Source organism: Cavia porcellus, unplaced genomic scaffold (assembly GCF_034190915.1).
Source record: "Cavia porcellus strain 051 isolate PalLab524CR breed Dunkin Hartley unplaced genomic scaffold, mCavPor4.1 scaffold_1, whole genome shotgun sequence".
Lineage (NCBI taxonomy): Eukaryota > Metazoa > Chordata > Mammalia > Rodentia > Caviidae > Cavia > Cavia porcellus.
The window spans coordinates 181,180,259-181,194,889 of record NW_026947484.1 but is presented as its reverse complement, the minus strand read 5'-3'; the positions used below and the strand labels follow the sequence as shown (position 1 = coordinate 181,194,889).

At 38.4% G+C, this 14,631-nt stretch overlaps 1 protein-coding gene across 7 annotated transcripts in view; it reads left to right on the top strand.

Annotated features, from left to right (window-relative positions):
• Positions 1-14,631, top strand: part of Znf462 (zinc finger protein 462) — a 133,366-nt gene that overhangs the window by 37,794 nt on the left and 80,941 nt on the right. The window contains exon 1 of one of the 7 annotated variants that reach the window (XM_063261248.1): positions 11,048-11,333. The exons of the other annotated variants lie outside the window; for them this stretch is intronic. The gene's annotated coding sequence lies outside the window, so the exon portion shown is untranslated. Of the gene's footprint in view, positions 1-11,047; positions 11,334-14,631 lie in introns of those variants that run through there. 7 annotated transcript variants of the gene reach the window in all.

The following is a 14,631-nucleotide window of genomic DNA, read 5'->3' as shown; positions in this document are numbered from 1 at the left end:
GATTTAGTAAGGTTGCAGAGTAAAAGTATCATTGGTCCTGAGCATGGTAAATTTGTGTTAGCAGAGTGGCAACTACAAAAGGCAGATGTTGAAGATCAGTGGAAAAGTGAGGCGCATGGGAGCAGTTTGTGGGAAAGAGGAATTAATGGCAATCATGGCAACTATAATTAACTCTTTGTATATGCCAATGCATATGCCAAGTGGTTTGTGTTCATTATCCAGATGATTCCAGACCTTTGAAATATGGATTAATGGATTATCTTACATAGATGAAGAAATAGAGATTTGGAAATTTCAGTAGTTTATCATGGAATTCTAGTCAAATTCTCTTTGACTCTGTCTATATTGCTTCTCTAGAGAAGAAGACAAGCCTTAGAAATAGTGTGTGTGTTTGTGTGTGTGCTTATGTCTTTTTCTGGGTTAAGTAAGAGGCCAAGATGGGAGTGACTTAATGAGAAACGAAGAATACAGAACTGTGGGATTCTCAGAAGAACCGTAGAGGACGCACCTATAACCCAGTTAGAGGTTGGGGATGGAAGGAAGAGGTGCACCATTCCTTGTGGAGTTTGGGGTTGGGAGGAAGAGGTCCACCATTGCTTATGGAGGTCGAGGATGGGAGAAAGAGGTCCACCATTCCTTGTGGCAGGAGAGTAAGAAGAAAAGGGTAGAACACAGAAACTTTTTCGTACTGAGATCCGGTGGAAAATGGGAAACATGCTTGACCGAGTAGATGTTAAGTTGCTGGGCAGAGTTGAGGCTGGGAGTTGGGCAGAGACACCAGTCTGAGGATTTGCAGAGAGAAATTGGGAGGAAGAACTCATTCAGACAGTACTAAGGCTGAGATTTTTCTGGATGGTTATGAGGGAAAATTAATGGACCGAGTTTCATCATATATGATTATTTGCAGTTTTCCTTCCAGCAACTTTTATTTTTTGAGGCAGGGTTTCACTATGTACTTCAGGCTACTTGCAGGGATCCTCCTGCCTCACCCTCACTGAGTACTAGGATTATAGGAATGTAACCACACCTAGTTTAAGTTCTTTAAAGGAGGAGATAAAGGGTAATTTTTCTTTTCCTAGAAATAAAAGGCTTTTAAATGTATAAATAGAGCAAACTTTTGATTGAGAATTGATGATAAATGAGTAAAATTAATTAACCATTTTCATGACTTTAGGGCTTGAGTTTTAAAATCACTGAATACATATCATCTGAAATTGTTGACTCAATTAGTCATTAAAAGAATTCCAGAAAGGGTGGTGAAAGGAATAACATGGTGCTGGAGGGTGGAAGCCAATGTTTTTAGCCACCTGAAGAAAGGAAGTGATGTCCATTGATGACCAGTCTCTTGCCAAAATTGATATTTGTTTTTAAATGTTAAAATAGTAGAATCTTGTTAAAAAACTTTTCAAGTTATTAAGTAGAAAATGAAAGTGTCATTCGCCTGTGCCAACACCCAGGGAATGTCATCTCGCTTAATAATTCTCTTAATTTTGTTTTCTTTTACAAATGCATTGGCTAGCATTTCTACAGCAATGCAAATAGTAATAATTTTTGTGTTATATTTGACCTTTTTTTCAAATTTTTCATTAAATATGAAGCTGAATTCATCTTAAATTGTGTCACTGGTTAGTCTCTTCTGTATTGACCAAATTTTTTTCTCTTTTGATCTCTTAACGTAGCAGAGTATGGGTAAGATGTTATGGTATGGAGACATTGATTCCTGCAGCCAACCACATCTGCTCATGGAGGGCTGGTACTTTAATGATCACCTGGATTTATAAGTGATATTGGTCTGTTTATTTCTATTTACAGTTTCGGGCAAGCTTTGGTCCCTGTGTTACACTGCCATTGGAAATACACTGATAACAGTCTCTATGCCTTAGGCTAAACTGTTTAAAAAGCATGGGATCTCCTAGCTCCTTAAACTCTCACACTATCTTGTGATTGAGTAAGCCTTTTTAAAAATGTTTTATTCTTGCATTGGTTTGGTTTTCTTTTGTCAATTAATTTTGATAAACTATGTGCTTGTGTATTGTAGGTAAATAAATAGTGCCATGAGTTGTACATAGTGATTTCAAGATTGTAATTCACTTTACACTCATGGATATTTTCTGCGTATTTTTAATTTTCTGTATTTTAGTTTTGTTCCTCCCTCTTTTTTCTCCATTATATTAACTAGTTTTCATTTAATTTTATGTAGTGCTATACTTTTTTAAAAAATGAGTGATTACTGAATCAGTTCTCTTGTGATTTGATATTTTGATTGCTGCTTTTTCTTTATGCTGCTTTATGTCTGACACCAAATTCCACTTTCAACTTTCTTCAGTTTGGATTGTACTTGAGTTAGATGTTTGCTTCATTTATTATTATTTTTCTTCATTTATGAAGAAAATTTATTTCCTTGTTTTATAATTTTCATAAAACTATGAAATTTTCTAAGTATTGCTTTTATTAAATTTCACGCTTAAATATGTAACACTTTATGAATTATCACTTAAATTGTTGTGATTCTCTCATATTATTTAGGAGAATGTTAAAAAGTTTTCCAAATGTCTGGAAGTTTGTTTCCTTTTGTCTCCGGCCTTACTTACTGTGTTGTAAATAGAAATTACACACTTTTTTCTATTTGTAATTTATTATATTTTAATTCTGGCATGCAAAATCTCTATGGGCACTTGAAAACTTTTGTAAGTGACCTACTTTCTTGAAAAATACCAGTGTGTTGTCTATTTCCAGGATATAAAATTTGAAATGGTGTCTCTTAACTCAATTTTATTAATTATGACTTACATCCTTGGGTGTCTTTCTTCACTTAATCTGTTAAATTCTTCTGCATTTTTCTCATTTTTTTGCCTTTTTTTTCCTATTCCTAGTACTGTTGGGAGGGGCATAAATATTCATAATTAATTTTCATTGTGGATTCCACTTTTTGCTTTATTAAGTGTTCTTTACCATCTTGAAAGCTTTGTATTTGTGTTTACCCATGAGTGTTATTAATAATGAGCTCTGTTTTCTTTTGTTTGTTATATCTTTGTTTTGTTGTTGGTTTTTTGGGGAGGAGCTGTTTGGGGACAGAGTCTCCCTATGTCATTCAGACTGGCCTTGAACTCCCAGTATAAGCTGACCACAAACTCACAGCAATCCTCTTACCTCGGCCTCCTAAATGCTGGGCTTGCATGTATGGACCACCATATCTAGCTTCCTTGATGTATTTTCATTCATATTATTTCTTTTAAATTTTTTGGGTCTTTCGGCTATATGTGTGTCTGTTATAAACAGCATGCAATTAGAGTTTGTTTTTAAATGTCTTCTGGGGATATTTTTCTCTAGGACTAGTTATCTAATTCACTTTATTGATGGTAGCATAGATACTTGATTTTAAGTAATTTTATGTATTTCATATTTCTTTGTAGTTTTATGTATTTTATATTTCTTTACAATTTCCTCTGCCCTATGCCTTTACTATGTGACCTGCATTTTCTTTAATTTCCTCCTTCTAGTAGTTAAAAGCTGTGCAGTCCGTTTTTGTTTTTACTATTAATTACACTTTTAATTTTAAAGCCAGGCATGTAATCTCAGCTCTCAGGAGGCTGAGACAGGAGGAACACTGCCTCTTTGAGGCCAACCTGGGCTACAAAGTAAGTTCAAGGCCAGCCTGAACTACATGCTGAAACCCTGTCTCAAAAAGTAAAAACAAAACAAAAAGTTCATCTTTAATTGATGTGTTTATACCTCTGCCTGGAGTTTAGTTAACTTCAGGACAACATTGAGTATTTATTTATGTCCAGGGACAAAGTTTGAGAATATTGAGCCACGTGTACTTAATTTTCTCCTGCTTATTTTGTTATACTTGAGGGTTTTTCCCTGTTTTTATGATTATTTAGGGAAAAATTTATTACTACATATATTTAAAAGTTGTATTTGCAAGTGTTACTAATTATTTGATCTTCCTGTTAAATGTAAGGTGACCTGATGTGCACAGCCTCTGCTTATGTAACGGTACACTCCCTGTTCTCAGATCTTGGTTTTGAATCCTTTCTTATTTGAATGTATTATACATCATTGCATAGGTTGTCAAGAAGAGTTACTTATGAGAGGCATTTCCCATGCCTACCGGAAAATGCTTTTTTCTTTTGTACTTGATTGGGAATTTAATTGCTGAATGAAATAACTGGCCTCCATAACGCCTCCATAAATACTGCTTCACTGTTTTGAGTATTACTCTGAAAAAAGAGGCCAGCTGACTTTTCTTTCTGTAACCGACTAATTTTTGGATATCTTGATGGTAAGAGAATTCAGTGATTACCCATGAAACCTTGCAACCTCACCAAGGCATCTCAGTTTTGATGATCCTATATTACTTCCTCCTGGAACATCAGTTACTCTCTTGTTTCAGCTATTTCATATCACAGATTTGAGCATATTTTGTTTTGCTTTGTTTTGTTTTGCTGTCTACTTCTAGAACTCTTTTATCTGTATGTTGGATCTCTGTGTTCGAACCTTCTTATCTGTCATCTTCTTTACCTGCTTTCATCTACTTGTCTTTTCCTGTGCTTTTGTGCAGTTTTTGAAGTCTGTTTTCCACATCAACTCTGTTTTTGGTTTGTGGATTGCACCTTTTATAACTTTAATATATTTATTAGTTCTGCAAAGGTATTTCTTTGTCATCAGTTTCTTTCAACTGCCAGCTCCCCTTTCATCTGATGTCTTATTATCTTGTCTTTGATCTTTTCTTCCACAGAATTTCTGTTAATTGTTATATACAAGTTTCTTCTGTATCTTGTTCTTTCAAAATATGTTGCTTACTGGTATTTGTTTATTTACTTATTGGTCTTTTTGAGATAGGTCTTGCTATGTAGTTCAGGTTGGCCTTGAACTCCTTGTGTATCCCAGGTTCACCTTGAACTTGCAGCAACCCTCCTGCCTCAGCCTACTGAGTGCTGGGATTACAGGCATGCGCCACCACACCCAGCTGCTCACTGTTTTCCATGCCACTGGATTCTCTCATCTCCCCCTCAGTTCATTTTTTCCAACTTGTTTTTGATTGGGACATAATTATTGGAACTTTCTCTTGGCCCCCATACGTCAGGATGATCTCACTTGAAATCTCCATAACCCCAGCTCAGTTTTGCCTTCGGAGCTTGAGTTTGAGATTTGATGGTTGGTTTTCCTTTGTGGTCCTTCAGCAGTCTGAAGAATCTCTGGTTGTCTTTTTGGACAAGACACAGTTGATTTGGTGTGGCCAAACTTTTTTTCCCCTTTCTTTATATTTTTCTCCATTGAAACCTTTGTCCACAGTTTGTGACAATTAGCTACTGGTTGTGTGTGTATGTGTGTTTGGTGGTTTTTTTTGTGGGGGGGGAGTGAGGGCTTTTAATTTAAACACCTTTGTGCCTTCAAGTGTTGGTCATTACTGACAATTGAGCTCCGTATTTGTTCTGAGGATGCACTCAATTTTTAGTGTCTTCTGGGTAAAAACAGTTTCTTTCCTCTGTGGATTGCCATGTCCTACTTTCAAAACATCAAGGACACAGTGTCATCAATCATCTGACGTTTGTAAGGGAGATGAGGATCAGGATCAGCACTGCCCTGGCCACAGTATCTAAGGTTAGCCATTGTTTTTCACAAGCATACCCTTTCTTGCTTCTGATACTGGGTTCCCAGTTTGGTATTTTTCCATTAATTACTAAATATAATATTTACAAGCATTAGTCCTCTCTCATACTGTGTAAGTACTGCATAGTGATTGTTGTATTCATTCATTCAAACAACGGTATTTGAAAATAAGAGGTTCAGTGCCATGGAGAAGGAGGTGCTGACTATTCTATCTGATAGTCTCAGGGACCATTTCACACTGCAAAGAAAGCTACGGCTCACACTGCAGCTTCTGCATGTATCAGGATCACTCTGAGCGTGTGTTAAAATGGACTTTGGGGGCTCATCCCTAGAGTTTCTGACTGAAGCCTAGAAATGGAACCTAAAAGTTGTGTCCCTAAATTCTTGGGTGATGTTGATGCTGCTTATCCAGACCTTGAGAAGCTCTGTCTTAAAGGTTGACAATTATTTAGACCTTCAGAATGTTGGTGACAGTGTTTTATGTGGTAGAAAAACAGACAAACATGGGACTCGCTACTTCTCAGGAGAGTAGTGAACTCTTTTTATAAACACCTTTATGGAAAATATTTAAAAAGTTAAAGATGATTCCCAGATGTTCTGATACATTTAGCTTTTTAAATACACAACAAAGGTACATAGGTACTCTCTAGAAATAAAGACAGATAGAAGAATAACGAACAAAGTTAATATGCTAGGCAATACAGAAAAATATTCAGAATGGTAGTTGTTTTTAATGCAGTGTATGTTCTCAATTGGTACCGGGTACCAACAGTGTTGTAGTACTGTTTGTCTGAGTTACTCACTAGGCATAGTACAGGGGCATCAGCCTCCTTGCCAGGGTTCATCAGAATGATTGCTTTTCTCCCTTCTGCTTTGCATGGAACTGACCGCGATATTTCCAGATACCCCTAAGGCTCGTTCAGCCTAGTTCTTCAGTGATTTTGTTGGCAGTATACATTTTCCATAAGAAACAAGCTGATGTATCTCTTGGGGTAGATTTGGCAGGCATAAACCTGCTACATAACCTTGTTCTGATTCCATGAGGTTGGAGTCTGAAGAAAGATAATTCAGTGTTATAGCCCTTGTTCTTCTGTGTATACCTTTGTCAGCAACTTTCAGTCTTCCAAATGTGTTTCCAAAGTACGAACACACAGCTTGCATGCCTAAGAAGTTTCTTGAACAAACTGCAGACGATGTGGATTTTGTACCTTTTCACTGACTCTCCTGAGTGGAAATCCGGGGCAGCAGAAACACTAGGGGTTATTGTGAAATCCTCCCTGCCTTGAAGAAAGACAGTATTACTGAGAATATACGGAGCATGGACTTTTAAGCAAGAATAGGTATGAAGAACACTTAGAGTAGTCTTACTGCAGAGTCTCTTTCTCAAATTATGGAATTCATTTTTTGCCTCCTGGTTTCAGAGAATTTGTGTTCCAAAATGCTTAGGCAGGTTGCTTTTCTTGAGACCTCAGTTTCCCTATCTGAAAAATGAAGCTGTATTGGACCAGATTGAGCTATTTGGCTTTTAAAATCCCCTCCTCTCTGATGAACATTCTAAGCTTATGGATGATTAGCTTTCAGAGTGGATTCTTCTCTTTGATTTAATGAAGGAAGCCACATGTAATATATTGCTTCAGTGTTTTTTAGGGCTGCTAACAAGAGAACATTCTGCTCCTACCTGTTATAATTCCCTCTACTGAAGAATTCTATACAGTTTTAATAATATACAGGGAAAGAATTGTCCTTCAGGCTTTGTAGAACACTTTCCAAATAAAAATAAAAGGGTTTTGAGGAGGGTAACCAGATAGTCTCAAGTATAGCCATAGGTGATGACCACAAGTGTCCCATCAGTTTAGGGCAATATAGCAATGTGATGTAAGAATGGGTGGAACAGTGCAGCCAGAGATGCTTTCCCTGTTGATGAGGAGGGAGCCGAGGATAGCCACTCACCTGAATATCAAGGACAAGACGAGATTTAGCATTCTTGGTATCCTAGTACTCGGGTAATAATATAGCTTCATTAGCTTTATTTGTTGGGGCCTGGGAAGTGTTAGATAGCAGTAAGTTCTGTTTTGGGGTTTTGGGTTTTTTGGTCATGGAGGCTCTCTGGAATTGCTTAAGTTCCTAAACATTTACTTTGAGTTTATACCACTGGGTAATTTTCTCTAGGAAAACAAGTATGCATTTAGTCATTCGTACCACAAGTCTCATCAGAGCCAGACCTGCTGGGCCCTGAAGACAAAAGAACGAAAAGAAGCACGTTACTTGTCCTCTGAAGAGTGATTTTGAGTAGCTTGAGACCCTATCACTTTGAAACAAATTAACTCCACACACACTGGAGAGGAAAAATGTATGTTGTGTGTTACACAGGAATTGTCATTGGAGGTTTCATGCTAAGTATAGAACTTGACAATTAGGGGTGACATTGGCTCCTTATTCAGGTTACAGGATCGCCAGCAGGGCAAGGCCTTGTTTTAGTTACTTTTCTCATTACTGAGACAAAATACCTGATGCCCACAGTTAAAGAAGGGAAGGTTTATTTAGCTCACAATCTATAGAGGTTTCAGTCCATGATCCGTTGGCTCCAAGGCCAGGTGGTACGGCACACAGGCATTGCAGAGGAGAAGCAGTTCATGGTGAGCAGAAAGGAGCAAAGCAACATGAGCGGCAACCATGGCTCTTTCTATCCCTTGTATTTTATCCAGGCTATTTAGGGTGTGTTGCATTCACACTCTTAATCCTAATGCCCTTGATCCTAGCTGTGTGCCATGAATCAGTTCCAGTGTCACACACTCTAGATCCCACCACCTCTGAAAAAGCCCCACCTACGACTGCATGAGGCTTTGGGGGAACATCTAGACGCAAACCATAACTATCACTATAAAAATTGGACCAGTCAGTCACATGCCTTCATTTTGGAATTTTCTTGGAAGATACTTGCTAAAATACCTGAATCAGAAAACTAAGAACTCATGATATTGCTTAGCATGTGGCTAAGGTCAGTTCGAGGCTTAGATTCATTAATCTTGCAGCTAGGAGAGAACTTGTTGATCATGTGGGCCAGGGACTCATTAGGTAGAAACTCAGGAAGGATTTATAAAGGTAGAAACTGCAAATACCTACAGGTCACTCACCAGAGGGTTTCTAATGTTGGCACTACTGATTCTTGAGATCAAGTCATTGCTTTTTGTTGTGAACTAACTGTCTTGTACATTGTAGAATGTTAAGCAGCATCCCTGAACTCTACCCACTATAGGCTGGTAGCAACTCCTCTGTGATAAGTGAAATTATTCGCAGATATTGCATAATATCCTGGGGTTATACGGATGGAGAGCAAAATTATTCCTGGTTGTGATCACTACATTGTGATAACAACAGGTTAGTAAAAAATTTAGCTTTCGTGGCCAATCATTTTTTATGGTTGGTGAGAATCTTATCATTCAGAAACTCTGATTTATTCACTTATGCCTCTATCATTCATTCAATTTATATTTGGACAGTGCTTGTTAAGTACATGATTCCCCTGTTCTAGGGAGGGCTGAAGGTACCAATATAGAGGAGAGCCATAGACCTCTCAGGATGCTCGAGTCCTAGTAAGGGGCAGACTACAGAAAAATGGGTATCATGTCAATGATGACAAAAATATAGGGGCATAATATAATAAAGGCCAAGCGTGCATGTGTTTTTGTGGGTAAAGGGCTCAATTTCACAGGAGAGGTTGTGACCAATGTTAGATGGAGTTGTCAGGGAAGCTCCTGGAAGACAGAAACTTGAATCTCAGACTTGGATGATGTGAGGAGGCAGCCACATGAAGACTGACATGTATAGGTCTCTGTATAATAATAAAAAGTAGTGGAAAGAATTTAATCAGGAAAAAAATCTTTCAAAATATAAGAAGGAAGTCATGTAAAATAGGTCTCTTATATGAAAAGGTTGAACATCATGATCTAACCTCTTCATTTAGCAAAATGATCAAAGTAAGGACCTCAGAAGACTTGCTTGAGATAAAGATGACAGGCAGAGACATCATACCTACTGTCACTTTTTGGTTTCAGTGACATAAGAACAAATTCTTAAATCGATTGAATAGGAATTTCTGCATGTCTTAAAAAAAAAAAGCTTAGTACTGAATAAGCTGAAGAATCTAAGCTTATTGGACAAAAGTGGAGTATCAGTAAGGATCTGTGGAATGTGAGACTTGGCCACATACCTGAGCTGTAGTGTTTTTGCACTGTGATGAAGTCGACAATTGTGTTGACTGACACATGTCCAAGGTTTCTGCTTCACTGTTGGGATGCATAAACTTACTTGATGGATGTAGGTTGAGGACTGCAAGAGAGAAGAAATTACTTAACTGTCTTTTTTTTTTTTTTTTTAGAAAAATCCCAATTCTTGAGTACTTTCCAATTTCAAATGTAAATGCATAGTGTGTTTTTCTAATATGAGTGAATTAATTTCTTGAAGCAAGAGTGGGAAAAACAAATGCATCTGAGTGAGTCAGTTGATTAGTTTGATAAGGAGCAAAAAGCCTTCTGAAAGCTTCTGCTGAAGGTAGAGGGAAATAGGAAGGGGAAAAATATCTGTGTCTGTCTGTCTTTCTGTCTGTCTGTCTCTCTCTCTCATACGTGTATATCATCCAGCTATATAGCCAGGCTAGCCTTGGATTTGTGAAAGCTCCTACCTCAGCCTGGGGTGGGAGTGGTTGCAGATGTGTGCCACAGCATAATGTCCTCTTATAGGGGGACTTAGGAATGTGCATGGTTCATATAGACATAAGCCACTGTTTGCCAGCAAGCAGACTGTTTTATAAGTCACCTTGACAGGGCAATGAGATGAGGAACCCTGGTTTAAAGAGGAACAAACAGACAGACCCCCAGGAACCAGGTATAGGTAATCAGTGTAGTCTAACACAAGGATTTTGGCTGGGGAAGTCAGGAGACTTGCCAAAGGCAGATTTAGTTCAATTCTCATGTAAAGGAAATGACTTGGTCTGAATTTTTAAATTAAACAATTATTACTGACTAGTGGTAATATTTACGAAGCATAGTGTGGCTTTTTAGCATATCTATTTAATGTGTAATGATCACATGGGATAGCATGCATATCTGTCTCTTCAGACATATCCTTCCTTTACATTGGGAACTTTTGGAACCCTTCCTATTAACTGTTGGTATGTATTTGATTAATGTTTGCTAAGTGTAATTATCCCCTGTGCTACAGACCATTAGAAGTTATTCCTTCTAGTATAACTCAGTGGTAGAGCACTTGTCTGGGTCCTGGATTTGAGCCCTAGCACCAGGGGAACAAAAAGTTTTTCTTCCTGTCCTACTATACCTCTGTCCCCATTATCCATCCTCTCTCCATCCCTCCCTCCTCCATACTGTTCCTAGGCTCTCTAGTAGCTGATATTCTTTGCCTTGCTTTTTTAAGAGCAACTTCAGCTTCCACATATGAGTGAAAATGTGGTGTTTATCTTTTTGTGCTTGATTTATTTCACTTAACATAATTTCCTTTACTTCCATCCATGTTGCTGAAAATGGACTTGTCTGAATTTATTGAGCATACCATGAATGAGTAAGTCTTCAAAGAGATTAGATGGGGGTTTTGGTGGACTTTTCCCCAAACAAAGGAAGTTCTTCTGGCCAAACTTTCTTACACCTTCCACAAGCCAGCAGTCTACATCGTTGTTTTCTTTGAAAAAAAGAATAGAGAGCAAGGTAAGTTATTAAGAGTGTTTCAGAATTCCTTTACTAAAACCAGTAGCATCAAGACCCGATGTACGTGGCTGGATCTTTTGAGGAAGGAACAGTTTTAGTGTGGGCTGTGAAGCTACATCCAAGGTTCCAAGTCAGTCAGGCTGATAAGCGCACAGGGAAAGCAGTCAGTGCACATTTCAGTCTTTCTCCATGTGGAAGATGACTTTTACTGTAGCTTCTGCCTACTCTGCGTCTTAATCAGTTCTGTAATGAAGACCCAGCAGCATATCTGCAACTTCCCTTTAATTTTGCAATTTTTATAATGAGAGTTCTTGTAGTGTGAAAAATGTCTGCAGAATCCCAGCCAGCATTCTGAAGAGTCTCTAAAGGAACACCGTGGTTTTCTGTCTTTGCTGTTTGGGTGAGGTTTGGCTCTGGAGGAGGTAGATCAGTTATCTCTTATTCAGAATGCTAGGACAAGAGTGGTTTCAGTTTGCAAGGACTTCCTGGTGAACCCATGACGTTCCAGAGAATTCCTCTGCCCTTATCAATTCTCATTTATTTATTAAACATCAAGAATGGTTCCCCATTATTTGAAAGAACTTGTTGAGCTGGCCTTTCGTTTCTCATGGCTGCATTTTGAGGATGTAGGTGTGGGAGAGGCATCTTCTATTTTGTTTCTAAGCCACATCTCAAGAATATTGAGTTATCTGGTGAACTGCAGGTTCCCCTTCACAGACAATGAAGTCTAAAGCTGCTGAGATACCACCCTGCTTCCTCCCTTTCTTGTCTCGTCCTTTCTCTCCTTTTATCTCGTTGTTCAAATCATACGCTTCCTTTTCTGAGGACAGGAGAGCTGGCAGACTGCCTACTGGCCTGTTGGCCTCAATTAGCCTTGTGTCATTGCAAAGGAATCCACAAATTCTCCAGAAGGTCTGTAGTATCTCTTTCTGTGTTACACACCCACTACCTGCTTTCATAACAGGTCACTCAGCCAGAACTGCTTCCTATATATCTGACAATTTTTTAGCTACTTAGATTGCATCCTTAGACGCTCATCTCATTTTAATGATGATCCTAAAGGTAGCTACTATGAAACATTACTCTAGCATGCTCTATAATACCCGAAAACTCTATATAGGAGAGCAAATCTCAAATAAGAGAAAACCTGAAGATTAGCCTCCTTATCAGGAAGGGACTTGGTTATTAATCTGCTGACTTTGTGCTTGTATACAAGGTCCCACAGATGGACCAGGCCAGCCATACACAGCAGAGGCCACATGCATTGGCATGACTTGGGTCTTGTGGTATTGCCCTGATATTATTTAAATTCAGTCTCATATTGAGGGTTACATATGTGATTGCAAATTAATCCTTTCTCTTCTGAAAATTTGGTTTTGAAGAACAGCTGTGTCTCCCTTCTGAATTCCTTAATTATTTATCTTCCCTGATATGTTAAACCTTTCATTAGTGTGGTGAATTGCCAAGAGTACACAGAACTCTGCTTAGATCATGTAGCAAATAGTATAAACATTTGATAGGACATTTGAAGACGCCACATGGTAAGCCAGGATCTATAGTAGTACCAAATGGTGTGAGATCATTGAATGTAGCTCAGCATTAGAAGTTCTTTGTTGGTTTATTTTTTTTAAACTATAACTTGGGAGTAACACATATGTCACTTGTATTTTATTTAGAAAAGAGCTGATTCTGTCCTAGCTTTGTTAAATTTGAAGTACCTAGTCTTAAATCAGAGTTCATATATAAAATTTATCCAATTGGCTATTTTATATTTGCATTTGTAGGTTTTATTCCTTAAGTATTGCTTCTGAAAGAGATTTCACTTCAACTTCTCAGCTCAGTACTATTTAGAAAGATGTTTTAAGGTTTTTAAGTTATTAGAGCCTCTACTTTGGTCATGACAAGAGTTAAGTTGTTAGTAGTGATACAGAATAGCTCGTGTTGCTGTAAGACCCGCAACCCAGTATTCACAAGTTTATTTTGTGTTTGCCCTCCACTTTTTTATTCTTCGGGCTTGGCATTTGCAATTAGAAATATTAACCTTGCAATACACCCCACAACTTGTTGATCTCGGGTCAACAGCTTCTTTCTGACCTCTGGATACATTGTTTTAGAATGATTCTTCCAGTTCCGGATTTTGTTCTGTTTTTCTACCTGAAGTATTCCAATATGTGTTCTTTAATTGCCTGTCCTTGAATAAATGATGTTTCCATTCCTAGGAGAATAAAGTGGAAAAGGACAAACAAGAGGCACTAAAGCCCTGTATTAGAAGTGTGTCTGAGAAGAACTGGGGAGTGGAGTCTTATAAATGAAAGTAGGTTTCTGGAGAGGACAGAGGAAAAGCACCTTATGGTGTATGTGGATCTATTTCTCAAAGGCTTTGAAGGTTATAATTAGTTGCTACTGAATCACATGGTTGTGGGGCTTCCACAGCTTTATTTCTGGTCTACAGTCCTTCAGTCAGAGAACAGGTTAGGTCCAGGCAAAGCCTATGCATTTTTGCTTGCTCGCTTCCTGGAGGCCATTGAGACTTTGACTTGAGGACCACCGTGTGCTGCTAGCATCCCTCATAGAGAGCGGTGTGTGCCAAGCCGACTGGGACCAGAGCTGATGATGGCAGGCTTGTGAAAATGCTGTGAAACATCAAGAACACTTCCCTGTGCCAGTTACATCTGAGCAGTGAGTTGGAAGGACACATGATAAAGCTGTGGCTTGTCTGCTTTCTTCCTCCCAGGCGGAAAAACTGAGGCGTAAGGGACACTTGGAATTCTGAGTGCACAGAGTGAGTGGGCAGGCTGTGTCAGGGCAGACTGGATCTCTTGAGACGGAAAAAAAAGAACAGTTTATGTCCCTAATGCCTTTCCCCAGTTCTGATGTGTATATTCCAAAACCTTAGCAGGTATCCAGATGTTCTTTATATCTGTCTTCAAGGGTTGGTCAAACATGGATGCCTCGAGTAGGGGTTTCTCATCAAAACCCCGTATTTTGAAATCTGCAAACTTTTAAGTGTAAACTGAACAAACCTTCTACCAAAAATAAGTGGTTTGAAGAATAACAAATAATTAGGGGTTAGAGGTTTTGTTTTAAAAGAACAATCACCTGAGGTGTAGTTTATTGTAGAATGAATCTTGCTTTCACCTACTCATTATCATGGGTACTTAGAGTCCAGTTATCTAAAGAAATTCTGTTTGACCTTGAGGGCCCTGGAGATACTGCCTGGGGCTAGGAGAGGAGAGTACTCATTTGATTTGTAGATTGAGCTCATGACCTTTTTAAAAAAAAGCATTTTTAGGTAGTT